The sequence below is a fragment of the Carex rostrata genome, chromosome 26 (genome assembly GCF_964058835.1).
Source record: "Carex rostrata chromosome 26, lpCarRost1.2, whole genome shotgun sequence".
In the NCBI taxonomy this organism is placed as follows: Eukaryota; Viridiplantae; Streptophyta; class Magnoliopsida; order Poales; family Cyperaceae; genus Carex; species Carex rostrata.
In genome coordinates this window covers 242,401-266,438 of record NC_135943.1, presented here as the reverse complement: position 1 = coordinate 266,438, position 24,038 = coordinate 242,401, and the positions used below count along the sequence as shown (strand labels likewise).

Here is a 24,038-nt window from a genome sequence, read left to right as displayed (position 1 = left end):
TTGGAGCCCTAATATTTGTATACCCCTCACTCTTTTATCCCTCTGAAGCCCAGATGGAGTTGAAAGTGAATCATCTTTTTCTTAATTTAATCATCGAAGTTTAGTAGAGAACAGGCTAGGATACAATACATGACCACTCAAACCACCACTTTGTTTCACGCATGAAACAGGAGATGGGAACCACACATTTTCAAATACTGAAAGGAATGGATTTGTCAAGTGGGGAAAATCAGAGACTTCATTCTGTGGACGTGGGGACCACACTGATTCTACATCAAGATGGGGATCCTCAGGATTATCTACCTCAAAAACACTATAAAACAAAAGTGTAAGATCACTAAGTCAGTAGTCTAAGAAATCAAATTAAACATATCAATTCTATCTCAAAATAAATGTTGAATAATGTCAGCCAGTACACCACCTAAACAGACATCTGGAAGTATTTCAGTGTTCTGTCTAATTTAACATCAAAGAGGGGGGAAAGGAGAAAAAAAAATTGCTTACCTTAAAACATATAACATTAACTTTACATCCGGCAAGTGCCATTTTTCACACCAAAAGGAAACGGGTCTTCCCATAATGCTCTACTTTAAATTAACCTAATCCATAAAAATAGAGAAATTAATTTTTACATTAGGAAAGAACAATGGTCAACATGTCAGCAGCTGAAAAATAAAAATGAAGATATGAACCAAATATTTTGAAACAATACTGCATTTATCCTGCATTTATCCCTTCCCGCCGTACAAGTAATCTGAGCAAATTCAAAATTATTTCCTAAGCAGCACAAATGCACAATAGCAAATCTCGAATGAAATTGATTTATCTGTGGCAAATCGCTAATCATTTCACAAATTCACAATTGAAAAAAATAAGGGTTTGATTTTGGTACCGTATGAGGGGTAGCAGTGAGCTCCTCAGGCTGCCGCGTACACCTTCTCCTCTGGATCTCCTCAGGTAGTCTCCGGCGACGCCATGCACTCCTCCTCCGTCCGACCGCGTTAATTCTATTCTTCCTGCTTCGACTTCTCTCTCCGTCGAGCGTGGTCCGACTGCTCTCTCTCTCTCACGAATCTGGGAAGCTGGATTAGGAGAGATGGGTGAGCAAAGGTTATTTACTTTTTAGTGAGGCTACTTTGGGTCGCGTAGAAGAGGAGTAAAAGGCAACAGGCCAAGAAAGATGGAAATGAGTTACGCTAACTAATAGAGAGATTTTTTAACTTTAACTCGTGTCTTTTATTGCCTTTTTTACTTCTTAAACAAGCAAGCCCAGTGACGTCACTGACGGTGCGGTGAAAAATTACGGGAGAATAAAGGAGTCAATAATTAATATGATAGCAATCAATTATAGAAACATATACAAAGTATTATGACCTGGGATTTGATTCACCATTTAATTAATTGCCTTACAATATCAAATATTTCCATACTAGACACGGGAGAATAAAGGACTCAATTAATGATCAAATATTTCCTTCCTTGACAAGTTACTTCCTTGACTAGAGACAAAATAAGTATGGTAGCAATCAATTATAAAAACATATACAAAATATTATGACCTGGAATTTGATTTACCATTTAATTAATTACCTTACAATATCAAATATTTTCATACTATATATTGATTGTATCCCTCCTTTAATGCTTTTTTTTTCCCCTTGCCCTTTTATTAATAATAAAAGTTATTATTACAGGAATGAGCGAGGCACACATGTTTGGTTCATTGTCATACAAAAAAAAATACCTTTTTTGTTCTTTTTCTTTCTCTAATATCAGCTAGCTGTATTTTTGAATTAAGGGATCATTGCTCAATTTTTTATTAAAAGATATCTTTACTAATATGTCAAAAAAATAAAAAAATGACAGTATTTACTAATATGTCAATAAAAATAAATAACATATCTACTTTAGTTTCATCATTTATTTCCTGTATTTCCATGTATCAATATCTTTCATTAATCACAAAATTTTCAATTTGTCAGTTTCCTTTTCTGAAGAAAGACAGTATAGTATAGTCCAATAAAATAATTTCTTTCATCTCAACCCTGTGGCAATTAAAATGCACATGTTAAAATATGTACCCAATTACCTGCCTATTCTATATTTCTTAAAAAGTGATTGAAATAATAAAATCAATAAAAAGTTAGGTCTTATATTCAAATAAAATAAAACTATTTGGAAAGGTGGGTTAGTATAGATCAATTTAGGTCAGTCTAAGGATCGAATTATTATATTTTAGTCCGACTCAACTAGATTATATATGTTTGACAAAATAAGTAAGATCTAAGATCTTTATTCCACTATTTAATTCACAATCAAATATGATAAAAACATGACCAAAAGATCGAATAATTAATGCTTTTCAACCAAACCAGATGAATTAAAAAACTAAGAATGAGAAAGATAGATGAGATTTGAGACAACTTTTCTGTGCAAGTCCATGTTATCCAAGACTTGTAACTTGTTGACAAGACTGCACGTAACTGCATAACTAAACGATAAGCAACCCAAACAAATAAAAGAACCTACTGCATGTCATGGTCTTCATGCACTACAGCAAATCCCACTTTCTGCAACCGGAAAACCGGTCGCAGAAAGTATTGGCGCCGGTCGCAGACAATCAATCCGGTCGCAGAAAGTGAAAAACGGTCGCTAATACCCCGGTCGCTGAAAGCATTGTCGCAGATACCCTTCTGATGACGTCACCGGTCGCTGAATGACGTCATCCGGTCGCTGATACTTTTTCTGCGACCAAATTTTTTGGTCGCAGTTCTTTTTTACTGACGTCATGAAAAGGTATCAGAGACTGGTGTAACCGGTTTCTGATACCTAAATACCGGTCGCTGATACTTATATCAGCATTTTTTTTGTGCATGCTTCACGAAAAGGGGCGTAACTTTTGATCCGTCTGTCGGATCGAGCTGAAATTTTGACAGGAGCTCCACAGCCCAAAATCCAAGCTAACTTCCTTTCGAGCCCGATCCGACCGTCGGATTCGCAATCCGAGCCTTCCTTCATGGACCTTTCTTTATAAATATATCAAGCAATTTGAAAAGCTGAGATTCAAAAATTCATAGAAAATAGTATAAAAATCCAAATAATACAAAATTTGGGTCTAAACTGCATGAAAAAGAGTCTTCTTTCTGTTTGTGAACTTGGATTTGACAGAAACATGGCCTATGCCCTCTGATTTGTCTGTTTTCTCATAGAGGGCATTTCTTGGATACCAAACAATTTATGCATATTAATAATTCAGTATAAGATGGTTTAATTACCTCTGCAGTGAGTTCATTGGAAGAGTTTGCATGACCAGTATCATTGAAAGAATGGCTTCTTGCAATCTATAGTTATTACCAGGAGGAAGATAAACACAAAGAAAAAAAAAATCAAGCAAAAAAAATCAAGCAAATAAATTAAGTAAAATTGCACTTTGCACTTTGCAGGTACATTAAAGGGCTTGAGCCTAATGTCATGACCTATTACACTCTTATAGATGGAATATGCAAGAAAAGTCAAATTGATAAGCCTTGAGTTTTCTACATGACATGATTTGTAAAGAATTTGAGCCTAATGTCATAAATAAATATACCATATATTAGCTTACATGATACTTTTAGGGTGATGTTGCATGACCGACCACTGCAAGTAGAACCTCTTAAAATATATTAATGAAATGGCCTACAACAAGCACATAATTAGTTAAATTTATGCAATATGATACATGAAAGGATATAAATTAAAGGTGAAGCACAACATACCTAAATTTTAATGGGGAATTGAAAGACTTCTTGTATCTCTTGTTCATAAAAGATTTTATGTTTGTATTTGGTTCGACTGAAATTGCAAAATAAAGAAATAATTAGGGGGGGCTTTTGCAATTGGCACAATTAGAGGCAGGGACTTACCAAATCAAGTCAGGGTTTTCCTTTGCTCCACTGAAATTAAACAACCTAGTTGTTTAGAAACCCAAATCAAACTAAAATTGGTCCCAAAATTGAGAAATTTGAGAAGAAACACTTAACACTTAACAAACAACGAAGATTGATCATTTCATATGCACTCAACACTTAACAAACAAAAGTAAAAAAATAAGCACAGCTAGCTGAAGTTGCTGAACTGAACCCACTGATCAAAGCCCGTTATACAGAGATCATACCAGTGAGCGAAGAGAAGTGGAAGAGATGCCATCTCTACTGGGGAGTCGCAATCGCAAGAGAAGTGGAAGAGGTGCCTTTTTTAGCGATCGATTTCAGCGATTGATTTTCTAGAAGAGAGAGGTTTGAGGTTTTGGCAATCGATTTCAAAGGGTTTTGATGATAGATTTCGTATCAGCGCTGGCGCCTATTTTTTTGGCGGAGAAGAAGGGTTTTGGCGGAGAAGAAGGGCGTGGGCGCCTTTTTTTTCAGCGAAAAATTTCACCGATTTTTTTTTTTAAAAAAAAAAAAACTTTCAGCGACCGGTGATGGCGCCGGTCGCTGATACCGATCGCTGAAAGTGTTGGTCGCCGCAGATTTTTCTTTTTTCTGTTTTTTTGGAAAAAATTGAGTATCAGCGACCGGCGTCAGCACCGGTCTCTGATACCGGTCGCTGATAAACCATTCTGTTGTAGTGATGTTATGAAACTAATTAACATTAAATAAATTAAAAGGAGTTAGTGAGAATAAGTTTCATATAATATTACAAGCAAATTTTGTAGGTATATATATGATCGATGTTGAACTCGGTCTCAACTCTCAATTCCGCTATTGACGGGTTTTGAAATAATTAATTTAACGGAATTAGAAATAATTTTGTTTGGTTTAGTGAGATATTGAACAATTTAGCAAGATAATCAAGTAAAAAACATTTATATATTATCAAAAGCTTCAAGAAGATGGCATGTCATCTCTTCTTATAATACATTCATCACATAATAGATAATATAGAAAAACTAAAAGTCCAACTTAGAAAATGACTATTTCTTGTAAACTCTAACATAATTAAAATAATATGAAAAATATAAATAGTAAAACCTAGAAAATGATAATATAATAAAGTTTTATAGAAAAAACAATATAATTTAATATTGTAATTATTCATCATAGAAAATGGTGAACTAGTGATCGAGATCCGTGGGATCTCTTCCTTAAGAACTTGTACTTAGCCATTTAAAAATATTAAAGAATAATTAACTTGTATTGAATATGAATCCGAATCCAAGTCCGAATCAATTTGATTTTCGTCAGTTACCCACCCAATTGAATGAATATATTATCAAATGCATGTATAGTTAATCAAATTATTATGAGAGAAATAATTTTGTTGATTTTGAATATAGCACTGCGTGTATACTATTTCATACGTGACAACCGATCTAGAGAGACCAGAGAAATAGACAATAGACAATTGTCTACTTCTGTATTTAAAATTTTTGTTAACTTAGTGATAAATTAAACTTATATTTATCTTTAGATAGACTTGTGTTTACTCCTGGATCACGTGTCGTATCGTGATCAAGTCAGATTTTTATGTGTCATATCGTGCTATGATCGAATTTGGAAGGATAATCACATTTTGACCACACGTGATCTGTTTGTCATGTTTGATCATATTTAACTATTTTTTTCATAATTTATATTAGTTTATTCAAGATTCACCATTCAATCAAGATTTAACGGTCATAATTACACGTGACCACGTTCCGTGCCGTGATTAAATATTTCGCATGACGTGTTGTACTAAATTTTTGAAAGATAGTCACGTCATGCAAACGGTCACAACACGTGACATGTGAGTCACAACACGTGATCGACAAATGTGTCGTGCCGTGATCGAAAGGTACCGTGCTATGACGTATCTAATCACGCTATTATTTTTTGAAATTTATGTCCACTACTATATGTTCTTATTCATGAGAAAAAAAAAATTACACTATTATAAATAATTTATGTCTACTCTAACTGAAATCCTAGGTCTGCCCATATTCACACGTGTACGTTGATATTAGTTTTGATGACCGCTTGTAATTATATGTATAGACAAAGAAAACCAATAGATATATTAAGCATGTAGCATCGCATTAGTTTTAAACAATAAGTAGTATATATAACCTACACATTTAATGTTTTTTTTTTAAAAACAATTGAGGATAAGCCCCTATTTATATTAATCTCGATTGGTTACATGTGTGAAGCTTCTGAAATTGGAAATCTTGTGTTGTGTAGAAGAATAAAATGCCAAAATAAAGGAAAATATATAAGAAGGAGATCCTATATTATTAATATATGAGGTGCTAAGCTGGTGAGGGTTGGGTGTTAAAGAAAAAAAAAATACAAAGCTGCTGTGCTAGCTTAGCTCTATACATTTAATTTAGGTAGAAATTAAGAAGATTATTAAATGGCGTTGACTAGAGCTTTTGAGAGATTTCACAGCCTATGGCTATGGCTATGGCTATGGCTATGTGATTCATTATTATAACTTAATTTGTACAAGAGTACAATTTATACAGACTAGCTAGATGCATACTGCATGCATGAAGCTCATGTATACTTCATCATCGTTGCATAATTAAATATTCAGCAATTTGTTTTTATAAAATCTACTATTTGACGTTCTTGAATTTTCATGGTACATGTATATTTAAAATTTAAATTTAAAGAACTCAAAATTTCTATTTCCAGATATGTATTGTAATCTTCTTTTTGACTGACAAATATATAATTAACTTTAATTACCCAATTTTAGATGGTCCAGCTTTCAATCGTGTTTGAATATCAAGTCATTTCATATCAGATCGAGTCAACTTTGAATCTTTAAGTGGTTTCAAATTAAGTCGACTCATATTGCATTAAATAAATTTTACTTTTAAAAATTGTGAGTCCAATTTGAATTTAATCGGAATAGATAAATCCTTAGGATCGGATAAATTTTTTGCTGCTTCTAATAGCCACAAATCCATTTTGCTAGCTAGCTCTGATCACAAAGATAAATTCATAGAATTAACCAACTTTGCATATAATTAAGTTGATTTTTTTTCTAAAAAAGAACATTGTAATAACGACTCGAATATTATGCCAATCACTAAATATTTAACGCCAACTGGGCCGCATAAAAAGGTTGCAGCAAGGATTTGAGAAATGGCATTGTTTTGAGAAATTTTCAAAAGTAATGATGATATTAAAGCAAATCACACTATTGCTTATACAAATTAAATGTGAACTTATCATATAATATACAAAATGCCAATTATCATGGTTAATTTTGACGGTGACTCATGATTAAAAAAATAAAAATACAATAACACCTAGCAGTACAGTAAGAAATAGACGTTGACTATGATAAAATTAATTGAGTTAATTGTATTTTAAGGTTTATGATATTATAAATTTATTTTATTAATATCAAATGCTTACAAAAATATGATAATGTGATTAACTCTTGACGTTATTTAAACTTATTTGACTTACGCAAAACCAAACTCCAAACTGATAATTTTTTCGAGTATACGGTGAAAAATAATATAGATCACATCCAATATATTTATTTTGATACATAAGTTTTACTATTTTAGTATTTTATTATTAAAAAAATATCAAAACAAAGAGGCACAAAAAAATATCTGAATCCTTTTTCAATCAAAATTTTCTATTACATATTTGTATAATAATTAATAAAGTTTCATAAGTACTGCAGAGTTTGCAAAATAGCTTTCCTCTTACAGCGCACCACCAGACCACCTGAAAGGCTGAGAATTTGAACCGCCTACATAATTATTTCTCGAAAAGTGTAAGAAAGTTCTTAAAAAAAAAAGTGTAAAAAGTATGTTTTCTTGTCTTAAGTCTTAACATGCTATGATTCTAACGAGTTTTACGTCGTTGAAACGCGCCTTCAAACGAGCCATGTAAGGTGTGTATAAAAGGAGTGTACATCTGTTGAAATTCTGAGAGGATTTCAGCGAGTCTGCAATCCTTCTCCTCTCTCTTCAAAAAGTTTAGGAGAGAGAAAGAAGAGAGAGGAGAGGGATTGCAGGCTCGCTAAAATCCTCTCAGGATTTCAGCCAATCTGAATTCGTATAAAAGTTATACGTGTAATTTATATATTGATTTTAGTCTTGAGTTTCTAAAAAAAATAGACTTCACTCTTGATTCAAAAGATTCAGGGCTGTAAACGGAGCCGGAGGATATCCGCTCCGAATCCGGATTAAATGGATGAGGATAATTTGAGATCCATCCGGATCGGATATTGGATATTTACTGCTTATGGAGAATAGTACTCGGATCGGATATTGGTATTTAAAGGCCTCAACTCTGATTATAAATTATAAATCTCACAGTGGGATGTGGGATTATTCATTTTTGAAACGGAGCAAAGAAAAGTGAATGTGTGAGACATTAGTCAATAAATGCCATGTCACGTGGACAAGGTGCATGTGTTGTGTTGTGTTGTGTTGTGTGGAACTATATATATATATTAACTCTTCATTTCCTAACTATTTATAATCATGGGAGTACATCTCTACATGCAATTTTATTTTTATTTTTATTTATTTTTCATATTATTAAATATTATGTTTTGATTATAATATATTATATTGTTATACTTAATTAGGATTGTGAGTAGATTATTCATATGACTCAATATCTGATAATTATTCGTTTTATATCTGTATTCGAATCCGTATATGTGGACTATTCATTCCGTATCCACTATCCATATCCGTTTAAAAATTTACCATCAGTCCATAGATTCTTATATGCAATTTTATTTATTGGTCAGTAAGGTACCAAGTAAATGGAATGTCAATTATTTCATCACATCACTTATTTAGTCATTAAATATACCAAATAATTGATGAAAGTAAAGGAACTGAAGTATATATTAGTAGTTAATTTGATGTATGGATATTTTTTCTAAATTTCTTCTGTTAGTTTATTGATAAAATCAATTTTAATGACAATGATATTTTTTTTTAATTTTCTGAAAACAGATCAATAAAGTATAGGGGCCGAACTAAAGATTGGGATGGAATGGAAGTAATTGTTAGTAGATTTATCAAATCCTTATGCAAAGATTAGTATCTAATAAGTCTCGAATTAGTTCCAATCAACATCAAATAAAGCAACACCATTGTTAAATAACTTACTAATTTATTTGAATTTGCTTTTGAAGTTGTGCTCATCAAACTCTCTTGATGAGCACATCACACCCTAGCTTTACTCTAATTTATTTATAACGAGATGTAACAAATATTTATTTTGATAAATTATGTTGTATGACAACAAAAAAGGGTATCTTATTCGAACTAAATCTACCGTCAAATTAAGTTCCAAAATCCAAAATCGGTCTTTTTTATAACCAGTACATGAGAATAAATTAAGATGAATATAGAGGGAGACATATAATTACCTTTCTGTTGTAAGGAAACTTTGATATGCAAATTTCGTTGTCGGAAATCAGCATGACATCATATGATAATGATACATATCTTTGTTTTGCAAAATTTGATTAGTATTTATCTTACGAATATCTCAACAGTCGCATAAAAGTTATATGCGTAGTTAATTACGTATATAACGCATATTTCATATATATATATATAGAGTAAGGCTACGCTACTTCGCGAATTAAACAAGTTATTTTAATTCGCGCTCATATCTCTAATTTTGAAGTCCAAATAGCCGATCCAAACCGTTAGATGTTTAATCTATATTAAAATGTGCTTGGAGACCAAATTTTACATTTTTTGGAATTTTGTACTATTTATTAAGATGATTTGAAAATTGCTGTTTTGCTGTGAACAGTAAAAAACGGTAAAATTTTCTGGACCATCAGATCAGCGACTTTCAAAATTGCTTAAAACTTGGTCTCCAAGCACATTTTAATATAGATTAAACATGTAAAATTTTGTGAACAGCAATTTTGAAACCATCTTAATAAATAGTAAAAAAATTCCAAAAAATGTAAAATTTGGTCTCCAAGCACATTTTAATATAGATTAAACATCTAACGGTTTGGATCGGCTATTTGGCCTTCAAAACTAGAGATATCAGCGCGAATTAAAACAACCCTTTTAATTCGCGAAGTAGCATAGCATTACTATATATATATATATATATATATATAGAGTAAGGCTACTCTACTATGCAAAGTAAAAGCCCCTCTGTGCTTTGCATTTCAGACCGTTTGATCTCCTTTAAAAATTGTGTGAATCAGTGATCAGATCAGTTCAAATTTTCGGAACTGGATGTCTCCAGTCCATTGATTATACTCTCTTCCATCTGAAACCTCTTTGAAAAGAAAAAGAACGAAAGAAACCCAATCACCTCCCGTCAGGGGCCTCCGCCTCCCGAACCCCCTCCGGCCCTCCGCCAGGGGCCTCCCGCCTTCTGACCTTCCTCGAACCTATGCTCGGAAACCCCACTACTCTCTCCTACCGACCTTATTTTCCCGGCCTCACCCTCCTCCGCTAACGTCACTCGTCTCCAGCCCAAGTCGCACCTCGCGCTCCAGTCCATCCTACCTCGTGCCTCCAAACCGTCATGTCTGCGCACCTCTCGCCTCCAACCCCTCATGCCCCGTCACGCCTCGTGCCTCCAAACTCTCCATTCCTTTCTAGCTCCCTAATTTCGGGTATGAAAACCCTAGTTTTTATTTTCTATTTTTTTCTTAATCCATGGCTGAATTGAACAAATTGATAAACCTTAGTCTGTTTCGATTAGCAGAAAAGAGGCCTTGTCAAAATTCATATATTTTTGTATTTGATTGGCTCTATGAAAATGTAATCATGAATAAATTGGCTCCCTAAGTACTCTCCATGTTCCTGACTTGAAAAACTATGTAGTTTTCTGTAGAGGTAAGGCTAGGTAAGGAAAAAAAACACAAGTGAAAGAAAAAACAATTGGAAATTACCAAAGCATGATAGCCTATCTCATAGAGAGTGATGCATTATTTGTATTAGAGAGTGATTCATGATAATTCAAATGCTTGTTTTCTTTCACTTGTGTTTTTTCCTGACATTGACAGAGTCTCTGGTTTAGATAGTGATGCATTACTTGTATTGCTTGTGGAGAAAGATGCAGCTTTCATGCGTTTGGTTGATGATAGGTTCTATAATAGGACAAAAGTACATGCTAAGATGATTTCAATTACAAAATATGAGAACAAAAGGACCATTGAAATCGGGTGATGATTGACACTAGTTGCCTCTTTGATATGTTTTGTGATCGAAATTAATGTGGGCTTTAATTTGGGTGACTTTATTGCCCATGGAACCGCTATAGAAATGAGGTTACTAAATTGGTGATTTGAATTTGTAGGTGTACATGTGCGGGTAAAAGAACATGTCATATGACAGTGCAAACCTGACATGTCCTGACATAAAGTGGTTAGGCATAAGACCCAGTGGCCTGGACAAGTACCGTGTGCCAGAGCAGTGCTGGCTTCCAATGACAGAACAGGATGTAAAGGTTGGAAAATATTTACTGGAGGAGGATTTTGTGAAGAGAAATGAAGGATGGGTCAAGGAACTGGAGATGATGATTAAATTCAGGCTCTCAGTTCAGTCAATTTCCAGTACATTACTGAGGTTTACTTGCCTCTCAGGTTGCAACAGAGGGATTGGCTTTGAATTGTCTTTTTTATGTTATTTGATTATCGCTGTAAGACAATGTGTATTTTTCTGTGACCTTATTTAGCTTGCTTAGAAAATGATAGATTGTATTATGGAATGAGTGTGATAAGATTATATCATAACAAGATGTTTTCGGCTACAGTTATTGTACTTATATTTTTACATTTGATTATATCTATAGCAATCATTCATTCCAAACCCACCCAATGCAATAGATTGTAACAAGAAATCAACAAAAAATATAGAAAACAACTCAACAAGAATTTAACGTCATTGGAAGTAAATGTTGTTTTCACATGTACATATACAATATAAAACTTTAAAAAATAAATACAAGACAAAAAAGATAGATAAATTATTAAAGCTGAAGATCTATTAAAGCTTCATTTGTGGAGCACATAAACTTTAAGAAAATAATACAAAACAAAAAAAAAAATATAGATATATCATTAAAGCTGAAGGTTTATTGACGAATTTCATTTGTTGAGCCATCAATACAGCGATTCAACAGGTACCATTACAACTCCAAGATTTTGCGGCCTCCACTCGCTTTCATATCCTTTAAAACCTAAATCACAAGTGAAAGAAAAAACAATTAGAGAAGTGGTAAGAAAACAAGCATTTAAATTACCAAAATTAACACTGATGTAAAGGACTAACCAGCAAGGAATCTCTTCTATACTCAGAACGAGTTGGCTGAAAAGTTTTTCAAAGATGGAAGATCTTTTGATTTGGAAGGTAAACCTAAAATAAACAAATATTACAATAATTTATGATCATACATGATGAACCAAGGGAGAATCAGCAGAGTTCTTAGTTGAGTACTAAGGGTAAATAGTTGTATAAACTCTAATAATTAAGCAGACTGAAAGAGTAACCTAGCTCAATGGCAGAGATGACTAGCTAGCTGCCTCAAAAAACTTCCAATTCAGATGGCACTTGTAAATGTGGTAGCTGCTGCAACTCAGATTCTTACCCACACAGTTTTTGAGCATATAAACAGTTTCCTGCACATATCAAATTAATTATATCAGAACCGATTAATAAACAGTTTCCTGCACATATCAAATCAAACAAATTATTATGCTCGTAACTAATGCAATACATAAACAGGATTATTGATTAAATAAGATAATTTACGCTAAACTACAATTAGCCCTTCTTTCATATAACAATTGAGTTAATTTGTTTACTCAACTGCAATCTAGGGTTGGCTGTCTCAATCTAGGGTTCATCAAATAAAAGGTGAGAAATTGAAGGTCAAATTGAGTTAATTTGTTTACTCAACTGCAATCTAGGGTTGGCTGTCGCACATAGCTGTCGATTTATTGCAAGCCGCCAGAGAAGGAGGGGGCAGCCGCTGGGTCGGGTGAGAGACGGTGGAGCTCTTCCATGGTCGGGTGAGAGAATGTGGAGATAGGCGTGGCCGGGTGAAATCGCCTCCCTGGCGCCTTCTATCGCCACTGGGAGTGAAGTTGCGCCAGAGAGATGGCCCTGGGAGTGAAAGTTGCACAAGAGAGAAAGACAAGGAGGGAGGAGTCGGGAGAGGAAGAAAAAGGGGTTCAAATTGCAAATGGAGGGGTCCATTTAATTTTTTCAGCGAAATTTCACAGATCAGGTCAGATGGATTTGAACGAATTTTGAAGGGGATCCAAGGGACCATAATGCAAAGCACGTATGGCTGTTTGCTTTGCAAAGCAGAGTAGCCTAACTCTATATATATATATATATATATATATATATATATATATATATATATATATATATATAGAGCTGGGCTACGGTGAGTTGCGAAGTAAAGCGACTATTTTACTTCACGCTCATATTTTGCGATTTTAAAGTTCAAAACGTCGATCCGAACCGTTCATCTTATTCTCCATATTAAAATGTGCTTGGAGACCAAATTTTACATTTTTTGGAATTTTTTTACTATTTATTAAACAATTTTGAAAGTCGCTGATCTGATGGTTCAGAAAATTTTACTGTTTTTCACTGTTTACAGCAAAACAGCAATTTTCAAAAATGCTTAATAAATAGTAAAAAAATTCCAAAAAATATAAAATTTGGTCTTCAAGCACATTTCAATATGGATTAAACATCTAACGGTTCGGATCGGTCGTTTGGACTTTCAAAATAAAAATACGGCGTGAAGTAGAAACGCGTTTTACTTCGCAACTCACCGTAGCCTATCTCATATATATATTTAATTAGAGACCACGTCGCGTAAGACGAAATGATGCATTGCGTAAATCGAAAAGAGCGGTAAGTGGTAACATTAAAAAAAAAAATATATATATATATATATATATTATTTTATGATATTGTAGTATTTTATTAACTTCCTCCCTAGCTAGTCACGCAAAAAAAAAAAATGTTTGTTTTACGGTATTAGTTTGGTTCAAATTTTGAAATTTTTTGGTTCCAAACAGGATTTCATTCTATGGGCAACAAATGAGTATCATAATCATATAATTAATTTATTTGATTCAAATTTGCATGTGAATCTTAAAAGCACATTTCATAATTAGGAATTATTGGACCATATATTCATTTATTAAAATATCATAAGATATTTTTTGAAAATACACAGTCAAAGTACAAAATTTATTCTATGCAAAAAATTAGGTCTCAGAATTTTTGGAGTGTACTATATAATATATATATATATACTTTTATCAATTTAATTTATGTATTTTCTGTGTTATCATTTGTCATGATCTTATGGCTTATTGGTCACGTTACTCTCTCATTTATTTAAAAGTAATATGTATTTCAAGTAAATTCTAAAGGAATGCAATTACTTGTTTTATGTACGAATTATTATTTTTTATGTTTTAGAGAAGAAATTTATTAAATACTTAGGCTTTTATAGAAATTTGTTATGTTTTTTATTATTTTAATTATATTAAAATAATTGTGCGACCCTTCAATCAAATCAACTTGTAGACTTGTAGTACGTCTCAGAGAAGCATGCACTTGTCATTTCCATTGCCTTAGGCGGTTAGGCCTTAGCTTACATAAAAATCACAAAACACAATAATAATATAAAACCCCTTCCATTGCAACTTTGCAAGTAGGCAGCGTAAAAAAATTGATCTTCTAAAGTAACTGAAAATTTGGGGTTTGGATAGCTACAGTACTTCAATCAGAATTTGAACATTTTGAGTTACTTTGGAGGATCGAAATTCGTTTGTCTTGGCTTTAGGCCGACGGAGAAAGCGGTGATATTCGATTTTTTTTTTAATTTAAAAATAAAATATTATTTTATATTGGATAGGAAAGTAATTTAGTTGATTTTCAAAAAATATATATCACCGTAGAATTCTTCTTGTGTAAATGTGAAAATATTACTTGCAACGTAGAAAAAATTTCATGCAAGTCATTTTTTCATTCTGACTGTGCACTCAGAGGCAGAACTAAAAAATAGAGATGGGTTCTGAAAATTAAATATAGTGTAATTTTATTTTATAAAGGAGACTAAAATATATTAATGCATATAAAAATTACAAAATTTAATAGACCAAACGACAAATTTTTAAACTATAGGGGGTGCTTAGCATTCTTTTCCTACCACTATATTCCGCCCCTGTATGCACCATCAATCCACCACATGCAATAAAGATAGAGTGTGTATCCTTTGAGATATCTCATATTTTGCATGACCAACGTGTCCGGTGCCTATTCGAGATAGCACAGGGGCTAGTATTATTTGAGCTTTGAGATTCATGCATAATGTATTTGAAAGGTTGAGATTCTCCAAAAAGTCGCGCAAAATATGAGATATCTCATGGGATGCGAATTCATAAAGATATGGGGATACTTCTTAAATCAAATTTGCATTATTCCCACATTTACATCGGAAGAATTCTACAGTGATATTTATTTTTTGAAAATCAACTTGATTATTTCTCTTTCCAGCAGAAAAAATATTATATTTTTAAATAAAAAAATCTTCGTGTTGTAGTGTTATAGAATATAGTACGGATATTTTATATCGACATATAATTCCATAATATTTTATTTTTACATAAAAAATCATCATATTACAGACTTACATTGATCTCATATTTTATGTGCTCGATCTTCTAGAGTGGTTTTGTAAAGACTTAAGCATGAGGTTATGTTTGGTTGTGGAGTAAAGTTAAACCGGATTAAATTTCTTACTCCAAGCTAAACCGGAGTAAGTTAATTATGTTTGGTGGAGTAAGCTAAACCACCTCTCTAGGTGGTGTAAGTTACTCCGGTTTAGCTCAAATCTTACTCCATCTTAAACTGCCTATGTTACTCCTCGTTTGGCTCCTTAAGCGTGGAGTAAGGGGTTTATTCCACCTCTTACTCTACAACCAAACATAGCCTAAGAATTTAGGAGAAATTAATTAACTTTTGGTTTCCTAATTAAGTAGAAAAAATAAAACAAATCAGAAGCCAAATTTGTTGGCATATTGTTGGGTTAATAAGATTGCTTATCTACCAAGTTTGTGAAATTTAAGTGTTTGATTTTGAATAAAAAATTGTTAAATTTTGGTTAAGCTCTAAATAGCGATTATTGTATTATAGTGAAAAGATTAAAATAAAAATTATTAGATGAATTGCAAGATAATGCACCAATTGTTTTCATTGTCACCATATATATATGTTTCAGGTAGAAACATCCCAAATTTTATATATGAACTTTCTAGTACATTTAATTTATTAAAAGTTGTATCTATTTTGAGAATTATTTTTGAATAACAATTATTAAATAAATTAAAGTTTTTATTTTTTTTTCAAAATAGATACAACTTTTAATAAATTAAATGTAATAGAAAGATCATAATATTTTCTGGATTACCTAGAAGTGATTTTTGAACCGGGATCAATAACTCGGAATCTAAGCATTTTTATTTTTTTCCAATAACACATAAATAAATATATTAATTTTTCTTACAGCCGCGAAAAATCCGATCTGAAAAATATTGATCCGGGTTATTTGTTGCAGTCTTTCTAATAAATCAAATTATATTGTATTCCATCTATTTTCAAAGAAATATATTCAACATTTCTAATATTTTAATACAAAAAAAAATTCTGTTTAAAAAAAAACACAAAACCGGTGCACCATTAACCGGACATATACCATACCATTTTTTTTTGCTCATTTCTGGTTAACCAATAACCGGACCCATTTCAATAATCTGGGAATTGGGTAACCGGAAAAAAAAGAAAAAATCCGGTTACTAGGTAATCGGATTGGGTAGTTTTCGAAATTCAACGTCAAATTGGTTATTTTTTGTAATTTGATTTAATTTTTGGATATAAATAAAAAATGAGGATGTATAGCTTATGAAAATTATAATTTAAATAATTAGTTTAGGACAATTCAAAAAGATATAACATTAATGAACAAAATATTTTTCATTTTAACTGGATATAATACTGAAGGAACAAAAATTATATAATTAATAGAGAGAATGTGTTATTCGAGAAACAACTAAGCTGCTAATGATTAAGATTCAATTCAAATTCGGCTCGGCTCAATGAGAAAAACAAAATGATTCGGCTCTAACTCGGCTCGCTTTTGAAAGAGAAAAGTTCAACTCAACTCGGCTCATGTAAACACTCGCGAGTTTGGACTATTTTGTGATATCAAATGAATATATGTTTGGAAATAAATATTGTGAATTGATTGAGTTTTGTGAAGTGTTTATTATTTAAATTATTGTTGCATTAATATATATAATAAACAAATCATTTATGAAAAAAATATTGCACAAATATATTTGTATTTTCAGCAGCTATATAATTGATCAACTGCATGGGTAGTAAATTTATTGAATGGGATGTTAATTGCATGGGCCGCAATTTTTTAGCCCATCTAAAAGAGGTTTGCGCACCCATGCAGTTGATCAACTGCATGTGCCCCATCCAAATAAGTGTCATTACCATCGAGGTCAACTGTATGAACTTATTTGCATGGGATACCCATGCAATTGGCACCAATTACATGGGTATCCTATGCAAATGAACATTTTTCGTCCCATGCAAATAATCAAAATTCTAGTAGTGTCGACTCGACTCAATTCGGCTCAGCTCGCGAGCCGGCTCATGAGCCAACTCATATTTTTAATTATCTATTCATATACATGATCATAACAAATTTAACTATCTCAAATACATGATCATAACAAATTTAACTATCTCAAATTTATGTGGCTTCTTACACGTCAACAAGCGCTTAAACTATCTAGAAATATAGTTATTTCATCATGACATGCCACGTCAGACTATATATATATTCAAGTGCGAACCCTCTGGGTTGATGCTTTTTCTGGAATGACTTCTCTGTGGTTGTAAAACAAACAGAAAGTTTTGTAATTCTTTAATTTTCACCAATCATATAAATTCGAAAATAATTTAAACAGATGCTGAAATAAAATAATACAAAAGTTATTCAGAAATCTTATTATACTCTAAGCACAAAAGATTTGAAAAAAAATTTAAAAATAATACAAATGTAATACAAATGTTATTTAGAAATCTTATAATACAAATGTAATAATACAAATTTTTTCAAATTTGAAAAAAAATTGAAATTCGAAATTTGAAATTAAAAAAAAATTGAAAAAAATTTGAAATTAAAAAAATTTGAAATTTGAAAAAATTTTGAAGTTTCAATTTTTTTTTTTAATTTGAAAAAATTTGAAATTTGAAAAAAAATTGAAATTTAAAACAATCTTTAATGATTTGATGAAAGATTGATTCTCAAATTATTAATTCTGGACCGATCCCAATTGAAAAGCACAGCCTGGTCCATTTTAATTAAATTTCTCTTTTACTTTATTTTCGGCTTGGGACCAAGGCCATTTTCATGTCATTTGATTGATAGCTAAGCCTGGCAAGAAAATACCAATAAATTTTCTATTTTAAGTCCTCTTAACAAGTGGTTATTACAAGACTTGTTAAAGTAAAAATATGAGTCGGCTCGCGATCCGAATCGAGTCAAGTGTTTACATGAGTCGAGTCAAGCTGAGTTTTTTTCTTTCAAAAGCAAGCCGAGTCGAGTTTGGACTTTTTTCAATTTTGAGTCCGATTAGTTATGAAATATTAAGCCGGCTCGACTCATTAGCAGCCCTAGAAACAACTAAGCAGGGTATAATTGCCCACCAGCTAGAAAAAATGATTGTTGTTGTGTTCATAACGCAAAATGTTGAATGAATATCAGCTTAAATAAATTAGATACGAAGAGGGAAACTCAATTTATAAATGTGAGATTAGTATTGATAAAAAAAAAAGGTAATGTCTTATATTATTAAAGTATTAAACCATAATCAATTTATAAATACAGAATAAAAAAATAAACAGACAAACCATCGAGACTAGGTGGTCTTGGCCGAAATTTTTATTAATATCCTCAATTAAAAAACATTACATAGGTACCTCCATTTTTTTTTAAATTGTCCTAACCGCTGGTATTTTTTATGATTTTATTTCAAAGTGAACTGCGAATTGAGTAATTGAGGAGTAAAATTGTTCATCAATTAATTTTTGTAATTATTAATGTCAACCTCACAATTTAAAATACTGACTAAATGACAGAATAAAACAATAATACTAGATTAGTTTAGTTTAAAAAAAAAGGAGCATCCTTCTTCGCTGATGGGTGTATATGAATACTCCAACAATTGTGCATAGTTTTAATATATGATCCGTGTGTGATAAAATAAATACAAATTTGTCCACGTTATCAATTTATGTCTTTCTGTTATAATGCATCTCTGTCTATTTGTTCCAAGTCATCTCTCTCAGACATCTCTCCTAAACAAAAGGATTAGGCAAGAGAGACGGTATCTTCACCAATAAGACAATATTTATTTATTTATTTATATTTTTTTAATGGTTAGCGGCAAAGGTTGCCACTAACAAATATATTGATAAAAAAAGAGTTTATGTACCTCTATTTAAAAAGAAAAAGAAAACTCCGGAGAAGACTATTTCTGACGAATAAACTTCAAACGGGCGTATCTCAGTGTCCGAGTGTTCGATTTCAGCGTATGACTACTTTTTGAAAAGCTTGTGAGGAGAAGATATCAATTTTGAACCCATAGTATAGGAGAAAGACACGACATTCTAGAACAAACAAAATTGCAAAAAACAATGGGAAAAAAATAAAAATTTGAGTTGAAGTTTTGATTAATTCTTTCTAATTTTCAATTTTGTACTCCTTTACCAAGTTATCTATTTGCACTAGTTTTTAGACATTATTCATATAAATGTATAAAGTTTTAGATCTAGAGTTTTTTTGTTGTATTTTTATTTTGTTAGTTAGAATGTTATTCATCAACTAATAATATATGATATTTTTCGGGAGACATTGTTCATATAAGTGTATGAAGTCTCATATTTAGAATTTTTTGTTATACTTTTTTTTTAATTTTAAATGTTATTCATGTAAATGTTTTCATTTTAAAATTTAGTTTAGTGTTTTTGATATTCAAATCTACGATATGCTATGAAAAACAATATCATTTTGAGATTAAATAAGTGCTTTATCAAAAAAATAATTTAGTGTTTTCATTTAAAAAAATAAATAAAAATATAAGAATTAGAAGTTTAGAACCGCTAAAAATCCTAAGAGTTATGTACCTGGTGGATCATCAGAAATTTTGGCGGTTTACTTGGGAATAGAATAGCCAAAATTTTCAGCTGTTGGGCATTTAAAACAAATAAAAAAATGGAGAGCATGTCTGTAATTTTTTTAATTGAGGATATTAATAAAAATTTCGGTCATCTCGGCTAGGTTTAGATAAGAAAATATTTTCCCTAATCGATTTGAGTTTTTTTTTTTTTTTTTAAAATAGAACTGATTTTAAATATTTTAACATGACAAAGTATTATTAATTTCGTACCGGTATTATTTAAGCTTTGAGATTCGCGCAGAACGTATATGAACGGTTGTGATTTTCTAAAAAGTCGCGCAACATATGAGATATCTCAGATGATGCGAATTCCCTCGATTTCCATTTAAAGTCTCTTTCTTGATCTGTTTTCTTTCTTTCTTTCTTTCTCTCGTTTCTTTCCCTCTCCTCGATCTCACTTCCCCAAAACCAAAACCCTAGTTCACTGGAGAGTTGAGCGATGAGTAATCAACGAAAAATCTTTGAGTTAACGGTCTTGCCGTCCAGGAAAGATCCCAATTACGCTGATCGCTCATGGCAAATCATCGAGCACGGGATTAACAAGATTCTCAATCACAACGATAGCGAACTTAGCATGGAAGAGCTTTACATGTAACGCTTGTTTTTATTTGTTTCGTAATTTGAATTGTTAGGCGTGGGGGAAGTTTAATCTAAAATGATTGGAAAATTGGGGAGCACCTAAAAAATGTCTAATTAAGTATTGGATGGGAATTTAGGCAATAGTTTCCAGTTAGGTTTGTTTTTCTCATCATAGTTTCTTTGGGTCTGTTGCTCATAATTTCAGTGAGCTGTTAAAGTTTTAGTAACCTGTACTATACCAATATATTTACTTCTCAGTTTGGTTAGACTTTAATTGTAGATCTGTCATTGCAAAGCTAGTGAATATATGCTTATGTTCTTACTAACTTGCAGTGATAAAAAAGGAAAAAAAATATCAATAGCTCTCTTTAATAGATAGAATAAATTTACAATTGTTTGTTTTGAGGGCCCCATCTTATGTATGCAAAAAGTTTTGGTAGGGAGATTGTTAAGCGCAATACATTACTGGTATTTGATCACAAGTTTGTTATCTCTAATGCCTATAATTGTGTAGCTATAAACTTTATTATTGGAAAGTTAGCATCAGCTGAGGTGTATAAAGTAAAAGTAGATAGTGTAATACTACAAAGAAAATTGAAAACCCTTTTTTTACTCTCTTTTTTGTTTTTTTCTGTAAGCACCTGGCTTGCTGCAAATAACAAGTCCTACAAGCTTTCTTGAATGTGTTCTTTAACTATATCCTTGTTGATAGTCTAGGAGAAAGACACGAGCAAATTGAGATTAATATTCTATTTTTCAGATCAGCTTAAAGAGTCCATATGCAATTTTTGTTATTTCCTTGTTAACACAATTTATGCCTAAAGATGTCATAAAGCATGTGAAAAGGGAAAAAATAAATAAATCAGATATGCATCGTGATTTTGAATGAGAAAAGAAGAGTTTCTCTTGAAATTTGTTCTCTTCTTACGAGTATCTATTTTGCAGGGTTGCATATAACATGGTTTTGAACAAATTTAAATTTGGCGAGATGCAATACAATGGATTAGTTGTGACAGTTACTAGGCACCTTGAAGAAATGAGGACATCAATAGAGTCAGCTCAAGGCTCATTTCTAGATGAACTCAACCACAAATGGATTGACCATTCTGTGTCCATGCAAAAAATTCGAGAAATACTGATGTACATGGATCACACCTACGTACTGACCCACCAGAAGACACCTATCAAAGAACTCAGATTCAATCTCTGGCGGGACCACATAATGCATTCGGCAAAGATCCAAACTCGGCTGGTCGACTCACTACTTGAGCAAATACATAGAGAGAGGATGGGTGAGGTGATAAACGACGGGCTTATGAGAAATGTGGTCATGATGCTTCTTGATTTGGGAGTGTACGATGAAGTTTTAGAGAGTATTACCAAGTCGTTTAACAATGATAATGGATTCCAGGATGTACTCAACAAGTCTTTCATGTCTTTGGACAACTATCGCCCATTTTAAAAAAATAATAATAATAATTAGTGATAGATTAATGTTGTTGCAATTAATATAGCAACTAAACAGAGGATATTGTGAATAAAAACTGAAAACTTCTTCTTTTAATCAATCTTAGATGGAATTAAATGTTATTTGCTGGTTGCACGCCACTTATTTGATGAAATTGTTCTGTTAGTAGTGACTAGTGAGGTAACTAGCACAATTAATGTGCTATATGATCGGAATTGACACCAACACATTCAGCAATACATTTTTTTTATATATATTTTGAAGAGGCAATGCTGAATGGAGGTGGAGAGGATCTTAATTAATTGCTTCAACTTCAATTTGACTAATAAGACAGATGGACAAAGCATGAGAAATACAGAGAACAGAACTACATCTTGTGTAGAAAATGAAAATGATGACTGAAAAGCGAGAGCTTGCCAGAGAGGTGCTTCAATTGTCAAGACAGACTAACAGAGTAACAGGTCATATGCCAAGCATCTAGCATCGAATATTATCACTGTGAATTGCAAATTGTAACGGGCTTTTTAAGTTCAAATCAGCACCAGCATAACAAGAGATTCAAATAGATTACATCATTAGCTTGAGTTATGTATTATTCTACTCTATCTAATGATGTAATCCACTTGAATCTCTTGCTCAGCTGGTCCTGCTGATTTGAACTTAATCTAGAAGCCCTAATTGCACAATAAACCTTTGCAGAGTGCCTGATCAATAGATCGTGTTGAACGGTTTACATCGACTGTTTAGATTGTGAAATGAAAATAAAGATGTGAAGTATGATTGTAGCACAACAACAATATATAAATTTAATTTAGGAAATTATTAAATCATTGAGGCATAGTGTTGAAAATTATAGTTTAAATATTTAATTTAGGAAAATTCAAAAATATATAAATTTAACCAAAAAAAACTTTCTCATTTGAGTAAGGCCACGGTGCTATGGGTTGCATAAAGGGCCTCTATGCAACAACTCAATATTAGAGTTTTTAACATCCTAATGGTCGATCCGAACTATTCAACATGATCTCCATATGAATATGTACTTGCAAACCAAATTTTATATTTTTTAGAATTTTTTTTACTATTTTATTAGATTTTTAGAAAATCACTTAATCTAAAATATTATGCACCATTCAAATATTTAATTTTATAAAAATCTTAAAAAATAGTAAAAAAATTCTAAAAAATATAAAATTTGGTTTGCAAGTACATATTCATATGGAGATCATGTTGAATGGTTCGGATCGACTGTTAAGATTTTAAAAATTCGAATATTGAGCCGTTGCATAGAAACCCTCTATGCAACTCATAGCACTGTAGCCTTACTCTTCTCATTTTAACTAGATATTATACCGAAAGAACAAAAATTAAATAATTAATGAAGAGAGAGAGAGCGCTTTATTTGTGAAACAACTAAGCATGGTATAATCACCCACCAGTTAAATATTTTGATTATTGTTGTGTTAATAATCGCCCACCAGTTAAAATATGTGATTGTGAGGCTAATAACGCTAAATAGTATGAATATCAGCTTCAGTAATTTAGATATGAAGAAAGAAAAACTTCTCTTTACCCGCATTAATTTAATTGTTGCATTCAAAATAGCACCGATTTTTTTTTAAAATACCAAAAAAAAATTATTTTATTAAAAATAACTATGTTCTGAGTGGAATTTTAAAAATATCTAGGCCGCAGATTTTTTTCCGCA

At 31.9% G+C, this 24,038-nt stretch overlaps 1 long non-coding RNA gene and 1 pseudogene across 2 annotated transcripts; one reads left to right on the top strand and one right to left on the bottom strand.

Annotated features, from left to right (window-relative positions):
- Positions 1-11,850: 11,850 nt before the first annotated feature.
- On the bottom strand, positions 11,851-13,146 carry LOC144544567 (uncharacterized). The gene is made up of 4 exons (XR_013508260.1): positions 12,897-13,146; positions 12,487-12,615; positions 12,269-12,352; positions 11,851-12,176 (listed from the first exon to the last, which is right to left on the bottom strand). It is a non-coding gene; the product is annotated as an uncharacterized LOC144544567 (long non-coding RNA).
- Positions 13,147-20,697: 7,551 nt separating this feature from the next.
- On the top strand, positions 20,698-22,324 carry LOC144544041 (cullin-3B pseudogene; annotated as a pseudogene). The gene is made up of 2 exons (XR_013508135.1): positions 20,698-20,874; positions 21,808-22,324. The product of XR_013508135.1 is annotated as a cullin-3B pseudogene (transcript).
- The last annotated feature ends 1,714 nt before the right edge of the window (positions 22,325-24,038 follow it).